Source organism: Clarias gariepinus, chromosome 23 (genome assembly GCF_024256425.1).
Source record: "Clarias gariepinus isolate MV-2021 ecotype Netherlands chromosome 23, CGAR_prim_01v2, whole genome shotgun sequence".
Classification (NCBI taxonomy): domain Eukaryota; kingdom Metazoa; phylum Chordata; class Actinopteri; order Siluriformes; family Clariidae; genus Clarias; species Clarias gariepinus.
Window position 1 is genome coordinate 8,522,274 of NC_071122.1, and position 8,666 is coordinate 8,530,939.

General features: G+C 34.4%; 2 pseudogenes; both read left to right on the forward strand.

Annotated features, from left to right (window-relative positions):
• Window positions 1–2,654: 2,654 nt before the first annotated feature.
• LOC128511478 (transcription factor HES-5-like) lies at window positions 2,655–3,572 on the forward strand (annotated as a pseudogene).
• A 3,441-nt stretch (window positions 3,573–7,013) lies between these two features.
• Window positions 7,014–8,449, forward strand: LOC128511497 (transcription factor HES-5-like; annotated as a pseudogene).
• The last annotated feature ends 217 nt before the right edge of the window (window positions 8,450–8,666 follow it).

The following is an 8,666-nucleotide window of genomic DNA, read 5'->3' on the forward strand; positions in this document are numbered from 1 at the left end:
CTGTGAGTCAATTGCATTTTTACACACATAATATTTTTATAAGATTTTTTTCTATTTATTGTAAGTTTTATCTAAACAAACATTTCATTTAAACATACACTTATTTTTGAGTTTCTTGCATTGTAATTAAAAAATAGCATCTACTTTTTTAAATTAAAGTTTAATTAAAGTTGTGAGTGCAATAGTAATAAAGCAGCTAATTTGCTCACTTCTCAGTTTTCAACAAGCTTTTATAAAAAATAAAATCACTTCATCTGCAGCTTATTGTGCATATTTTTAAGATAAACATACTTGATATATATTTTCAGAAATTTTTGAATGTAGCAATGTTTTAGTGTTGTAGACTTAAAAAAAAGTAGTAAAATCTAACTTAGGTTGCACCATGTGTGTTAAAGAATTCTTTAAGTAAAAGTTGTGATATATTATCACATATTATATTGCCTCCAACATCCAGAGTGTACCAGAAAGAAAAAGAAAAATGTGTTTTTTCTTAAGTATTTTCTTATGTGTTATAAGGGTTAACCTCTAGAGGGCGACAAACGGCCAGATTTGTTTTCAGTTTTACTTGCGTTTGTTTGTTTATGTTTAGGTTGGGGACTTCAAGTCCCAGAATGCACCTCGGTCAGGTAAAGGAAGCATCCACCTGAACCGAGGGAAGTAATTAAGTTCAGTATAAATAGCCTGACTGAAGTTCAGTCAGACGTATTGCTTTTGTTGTGTAAAGTTATGGTTTTGTGCTGGTTGGTTTTCTGAATAAGAAGAGTTATATTAAAGGTTATTGGGTGCTCTCAGAAAAGAGCTTTTGGTTTTGTTTTATGTTCTACTTTAATAAAAGACGATTTCTGAACCAACATCTTGCCTCTGCGACTATGCCACGCAAACACAGACAGCAGAATCATGACGTGTGAACACTTTTGTCATGACACAAGGACTTAAAATTGTGATACTGCGTTTATTTGAAATAAAGGACATATTTATAAATATAATAAAACTATAACATCAAAATGTGGAAATTCATGTAAGACAAAGAAAATGTACTTTTTTTTAAATCAAAAATTGAAATATAAAATAAGGAAAAGGTAGATTAAAATTATAATAAAATGTGAATATTAACAGGACATCTCAGCCAATAAGGATCTTTCCCTCCAGATGGTGAGTGACGTCAGACTCAGACTGTTTAGTCCTCAGTAATGGATCATTCAGGTCTCTAAAGCTTTTGTACTCCATTGATCTCAGCACAGGGGACTCAGTGTGGGAAACTCAGACAAGGTCTAAACTCACACTGACTTACAAAGACATGACACGAGACACATCTGTTACATCTGGAGTCCTGGTAGTGATGCATACAATTTCATTTAAAACTTTTAATGAAAAATTCCAGCTCAGCTATCAAATTACTTATTTATTATAAGTAGTAGTAATGGAATAGAAAAATACAGTTGCTGATTGGTTTTATGGTCTTTGACCTATGCTGTGTTGCCGGCACAGATCTGTGCTGCTCGGGTTTTAACAGCAGATATAATAAGGTTTCTATATATATAAATCTTCTCAGATTTCATATTTCAACACTACAGTATATATAATGTGTATATATTCCTGATCGTTTCTGTTTAAACATATATATTTATATTTTACAAGAAAATTTCCTCTATGTACATATATATGTTTCACTTAGTTTTTCTGCAGGTAGAAGCACACTGAGAGGCATTGCACCAAAGACACATTCCTTGCATGTTGCACATACTTGGCCAAGAAAGCTAATTCTCATTCTGATCTAAAGAAAATAGATTCATTAATTAAAGTTCTTGAAGTGTAATGTCATAAAGAATCTGCTGATAGGTAACAACCAAAATGTAACCCTTTGTATTGGAAATGTTATTCTGTATTTAATGGGGTGCAGTAATACTGTAGGACAAGAGCCCTCAGGGACAATAGAGAAGAAACCGTGCCATTGTTTTTCTTCTGAAGTTCAGCATAAAAGAAAAATCTGCATGTGAATAGGCACACTTCTATTGTTTAGGACTCTCTCTTTCAGTAGTCAGAGTGTGGGAAAGCTCAGGAGGGAAGAGTCACAGTTTATCGTCATTAACATCCTAAACACCACCACCCACTGGATATTACGGTACACACAGGGGAGTAGACACACTTATAGATAAGTAATGAATTTTACCATACAGTTTTCCTGGTGACATTAGCATGACCGCTGCAGTAAAACATTAAAAGATTGCATTAGAACCCAATAAGAATGGCTTAAGATAATAAATACAGTGATGCAGCCTAAAGTAGAAATAATATTAATGTAAAGCTCAACATATCTTTATTGTTATATGTTGTATGTCAAAGTGTATCAGGAGATTTGGGTTAACTATTAACAATTATTGATTATTTCTGAGCATACAGTAAATGAGTTTTACTTTTAATCATAGAACATATGAAATTATTGAAGTTAATAATACATACTTTTTTTATAAAATTAAAGTGAGCATCACCTCCACACGTGTGAGCAGTGATGATGAGCGTGTGCTCTGTCAGTGATGTTGATCCCAACATCAGGCAGCAGATCTGTTCTCTTTAAAGGGTCACCACTTTCCCAGATTCACAAAGTGTGGCACCCCACCCCTCCACCTGCTCCCCTGAGACATGGACATTGTCCTCTATTAGAAGACCACTGAGCATGTGGCAGCCCTACATTCCTCATTGTGTGTCCAAGCTCTCCCATTGGCTCCAAACTGTGAGAAACTCCAACAAGCCCAAGACCCACACATTCATATGGAGATTTGGGAGTATAAATAGAGGAGATGCAGCTCGTACAAATCACACTCACTCTACACTGAGAGAGCTCCAGCACAGAGACACAGCCATGGCACCAACCATCACTTCAGCACTGACCATCTCAAACGAGCACCTTTCTCTGAACAACAAGGTAAATTAAGAACCTGCTTCCATAAAATGTTTATTATTACTTACTTTTTGCTCAATAACTCTTCATAGTTCAAAATGACTAAATGTTCTCTCTTCTGTTTTTTGCAGATGAGGAAGCCGATGGTGGAGAAAATGCGCAGAGATCGTATCAACAACAGCATTGAGCAGCTCAAGTCTCTCCTGGCTCCTGAGTTCCTCAACCAGCAGACTGACTCCAAGCTGGAGAAAGCAGATATCCTGGAGATGACAGTCAGCTTCCTGAGACAAAAACAACAGCAACAGCAGTTTGCATTATTCTCCAGCTCAGCGGCTGTTAATCAAGGCTTCTCCAGATGTGTTCATGATGTTGTTCACTTTCTGTCTAAAGAAGAGGTAAAGACACACAGCCAGAGAAAACTTCTGAACCACTTCCAGAACCTGCATCTATCTTCAGATGAGAACAGGAGAGAAAGTGTTCTGCCTCGGCTGAGCTCTACAGAGCAGCAGATCATCAGCAAAGAGAAGAGTTCAGTTAAGAGCGCCCTCTGGAGGACCTGGTAATGGGGAGATCAAGACTGGAGAAGGAAATGCAAGTCCATGTGGACTGTTCCGATATCTTTGAAGTTCTGTGTGAACAGGATTATAGCTAAGTTTTAAAAATTAATATCTCATTATTGTCTTGTGGCAAATGAATTATACCTTTCCATATTGAGAAAGATTCTTAATTAAGTTTGCTAGTAGAATCCAATTAGGAGCAACGTCCAGACCTAAAGTTTTGGCAGTGCATGTTTATGTTAATATAAATAATAATGATGAATTGTTTCCATTTATGAAATATCTATTTGTTATTTCTATTTCAGAAAAAAAACAAGAACATTGTTTGTATTGTTCTATATTAGAACTGTAATTTGTTTTATCTATTTTATGTGTTATATCTGTTATGTATTTTATAACATTATATATTTTTTCAATTATATTTTAAATAGATTAGATTAGGTTTGGTTATATATTAGGAAATTGATTATCAATTATATAAACAGTAAATGCCTTCTGTGAAGGTGATTACTTTATGTTATACAGAAATATTAAGTTTTATATTTCCATTTCTTTGAAAAGGCATTTTATTGCCAGTTTATCAATGTTACATGTTGATTATTCATCTTTGTTTCTCATTTTATTTAAGAAGTTTCACTTGCCTGTACCCTAGTCAAGGTTTATCTTGTACCTGTTATATGGTACTGTTAATTCTCTGTTAAACATTTTGCCCTTGACAGTATCTGTTGAGACAGTCTATGCTTAATTCCCATTTATTTATTTTTTTTAAATATTATCTTCATATTTAACAGATTTGAAATCTGTTGAAAAAGTTTTGTGTGTTTTTTGTAAAGACAAGTTGTTTAAACTCTGCTCTGTTATGAGCACCATGTGTGTTGAAGAATTCTTCAAGTGAAAGTTGTGATATATTATCACATATTATATTGCCTCCATCATCAAATCAGAAAGAAAAAAAATAAAAAATGTTTTTTCTTAAGTATTTTCTTATGTTTGATCACTTTTGTGATGACCCAAGTCCTGCATTACCTTGGATGTTTTGAAAACTTTCAAAGGTAGGAGTATAAAACATCTCAGGATTACAGTCTATTGGATGTGCAGGTGAACTCTATCTCACAATTGTAATGATAAATCATTATAAACATAATTATAGGCTTGCTGCTTGCAACCGGACACACATTCTTATAGACACTCACAATGATAATAGATAATAATAATACAGATCCAGATGAGAAGATCAGTTAAATTAAACATAAAAAAATGTATATATCTGTACCTGTAGCTAAAACACTTTTATGACTGCTCTCAGTCATAAAAGTGTTTTAGTTACAGGTACAGATATATACATTTTCTATGTTTAATTTAACTGAATAACACTTGAGGGGTTATTGTTTTCTTACAAGTGTACCATTACTGTGAGTCAATTGCATTTTTACACACATAATATTTTTATAAGATTTTTTTCTATTTATTGTAAGTTTTATCTAAACAAACATTTCATCTAAACATACACTTATTTTTGAGTTTCTTGCATTGTAATTAAAAAATAGCATCTACTTTTTAAAATTAAAGTTTAATTAAAGTTGTGAGTGCAATAGTAATAAAGCAGCTAATTTGCTCACTTCTCAGTTTTCAACAAGCTTTTATAAAAAATAAAATCACTTCATCTGCAGCTTATTGTGCATATTTTTAAGATAAACATACTTGATATATATTTTCAGAAATTTTTGAATGTAGCAATGTTTTAGTGTTGTAGACTTAAAAAAAAAGTAGTAAAATCTCACTTAGGTTGCACCATGTGTGTTAAAGAATTCTTTAAGTAAAAGTTGTGATATATTATCACATATTATATTGCCTCCAACATCCAGAGTGTACCAGAAAGAAAAAGAAAAATGTGTTTTTTCTTAAGTATTTTCTTATGTGTTATAAGGGTTAACCTCTAGAGGGCGACAAACAGCCAGATTTGTTTTCAGTTTTACTTGCGTTTGTTTGTTTATGTTTAGGTTGGGGACTTCAAGTCCCAGAATGCACCTCGGTCAGGTAAAGGAAGCAGCCACCTGAACCGAAGGAAGTGATTAAGTTCAGTATAAATAGCCTGACTGAAGTTCAGTCAGACGTATTGCTTTTGTTGTGTAAAGTTATAGTTTTGTGCTGGTTGGTTTTCTGAATAAGAAGAGTTATATTAAAGGTTATTGGGTGCTCTCAGAAAATAGCTTTTGGTTTTGTTTAATGTTCTACTCTAATAAAAGACGATTTATAAACCAACATCTTGCCTCTGCGACTATGCCACGCAAACACAGACAGCAGAATCATGACGTGTGATCACTTTTGTCATGACACAAGGACTTAAAATTGTGATACTGCGTTTATTTGAAATAAAGGACATATTTATAAATATAATAAAACTATAACATCAAAATGTGGAAATTCATGTAAGACAAAGAAAAATTTACTTTTTATCAAAAATTTAAATATAAAATAAAGAAAAGGTAGATTAAAATTATAATAAAATGTGAATATTAACAGGACATCTCAGCCAATAAGGATCTTTCCCTCCAGATGGTGAGTGACGTCAGACTCAGACTGTTTAGTCCTCAGTAATAAATCATTCAGGTCTCTAAAGCTTTTGTGCTCCATTGATCTCAGCACAGAGGACTCGGTGTGGGAAACTCAGACAAGGTCTAAACTCACACTGACTTACAAAGACATGACACGAGACACATCTGTTACATCTGGAGTCCTGGTAGTGATGCATACTGTACAATTTCCTTTTAAAAACTTTTAATAAAAAATTCCAGCTCAGCTATCAAATTACTTATTTATTATAAGTAGTAGTAATGGAATAGAAAAATACAGTTGCTGATTGGTTTTATTGTCTTTGACCTATGCTGTGTTGCCGGCACAGATCTGTGCTGCTCGGGTTTTAACAGCAAATATAATAAAATTTTTGTATATATATAAATCTCATCTTAAATTTCATATTTCAACACTACAGTTTATATAATGTGTATATATATTCCTGATCCTTTCTGTTTAAACATATATATTTATATTTTACAAGCAAATTTCTTCTATGTACATATATTTGTTTTACTTTGGTTTTCTGCAGGTAGAAGCACACTGAGAGGCATTGCACCAAAGACACATTCCTTGCATGTTGCACATACTTGGCCAAGAAAACTGATTCTCATTCTGATCTAAAGAAAATAGATTCATTGATTAAAGTTCTTGAAGTGTAATGTCATAAAGAATTTTCTGATAAGGAACAACCAAAATGTAACCCTTTGTATTGAAAATGTTATTCTGTATTTAATAGGGTGCAGTAATATTGTAGGACAAGAGCCCTCAGGGACAATAGAGAAGACACTGTGCCATTGTTTTTCTTCTGAACTTAAGCATAAAAGAAAAATCTGCATGTGAATAGGCACACTTCTATTGTTTAGGACTCTCTCTTTCAGTAGTCAGAGTGTGGGAAAGCTCAGGAGGGAAGAGTCACAGTTTATCGTCATTAACATCCTAAACACCACCACCCACTGGATATTTCGGTACACACAGGGGAGTAGACACACTTATGGATAAGTGATGAATTTTACCATACAGTTTTCCTGGTGACATTAGCATGACCGCTGCAGTAAAACATTAAAAGATTGCATTAGAACCAAATAAGAATAGCTTAAGATAATAAATACAGTGATGCAGCCAAAAGTAGAAATAATATTAATGTAAAGCTTAACATATCTTTATTGTTATATGTTGTATGTCAAAGTGTATCAGGAGATTTGGGTAAACTATTAACAATAAGTGATTATTTCTAAGTATACAGTAAATGAGTTTTACTTTTAGACATAGAACATATAAAATTATCGAAATTAATAATACATCCTTTTATATTCAATTAAAGTAAGCATCACCACCACACGCGTGAGCAGTGATGATGAGCGTGTGCTCTGTCAGTGATGTTGATCCCAACATCAGGCAGCAGATCTGTTCTCTTTTAAGGGTCACCACTTTCCCAGATTCACAAAGAGTGGCACCCCACCCGTCCACCTGCTCCCCTGAGACATGGACATTGTCCTCTATTAGAAGACCACTGAGCATGTTGCAGCCCTACATTTCTCATTGTGTGTCCAAGCTCTCCCATTGGCTCCAAACTGTGAGAAACTCCAACAAGCCCAAGACCCACACATTCATATGGAGATTTGGGAGTATAAATAGAGGAGATGCAGCCAGTACAAATCACACTCACTCTACACTGAGAGAGCTACAGCACAGAGACACAGCCATGGCACCAACCATCACTTCAGCACTGACCATCTCAAACAAGCACCTTCCTCTGAACAACAAGGTAAATTAAGAACCTGCTTCCATAGAATGTTTATTATTACCTACTTTTTGCTTAATAACTCTTCATAGTCCAAAATGACTAAATGTTCTCTCTTCTGTTTTTTTGCAGATGAGGAAGCCGATGGTGGAGAAAATGCGCAGAGATCGTATCAACAACAGCATTGAGCAGCTAAAGTCTCTCCTGGCTCCAGAGTTCCTCAACCAGCAGACTGACTCCAAGCTGGAGAAAGCAGATATCCTCGAGATGACAGTCAGCTTCAAAAACAACAGCAACAGCAGTCTGCATTATTCTCCAGCTCAACAGCTGTCAATCAAGGCTTCTACAGATGTGTTCATGATGTTTTTCCCTTCCTGTCTAAAGAAGAGGTAAAGACACAGAGCCAGAGAAAACTGCTGAACCACTTCCAGAACCTGCATCTATCTTCAGATGAGAACAGGAGAGAAAGTGTTCTGCCTCGGCTGAGCTCTACAGAGCAGCAGATCATCAGCAAAGAGAAGAGTTCAGTTAAGAGCGCCCTCTGGAGGACCTGGTAAAGGGGAGATCAAGACTGGAGAAGGAAGTGCAAGTCCATGTGGACTGTTCAGATATCTTTAAAGTTCTGTGTAAACAGGATTATAACCAAGTTCTTAAAATTAATATCTTATTATTGTCTTGTGGCAAATGAATTATACCTTTCCATATTGAGAAAGATTCTTAATTAAGTTTGCTAGTAGAATCCAATTAGGAGCAACGTCCAGACCTGAAGTTTTGGCAGTGCATGTTTATGTTAATATAAATGATAATGATGAATTGTTTCCATTTATGAAATATCTATTTGTTATTTCTATTTCAGAAAAAAAACAAAAACATTGTAGTGTTCTATATTAGA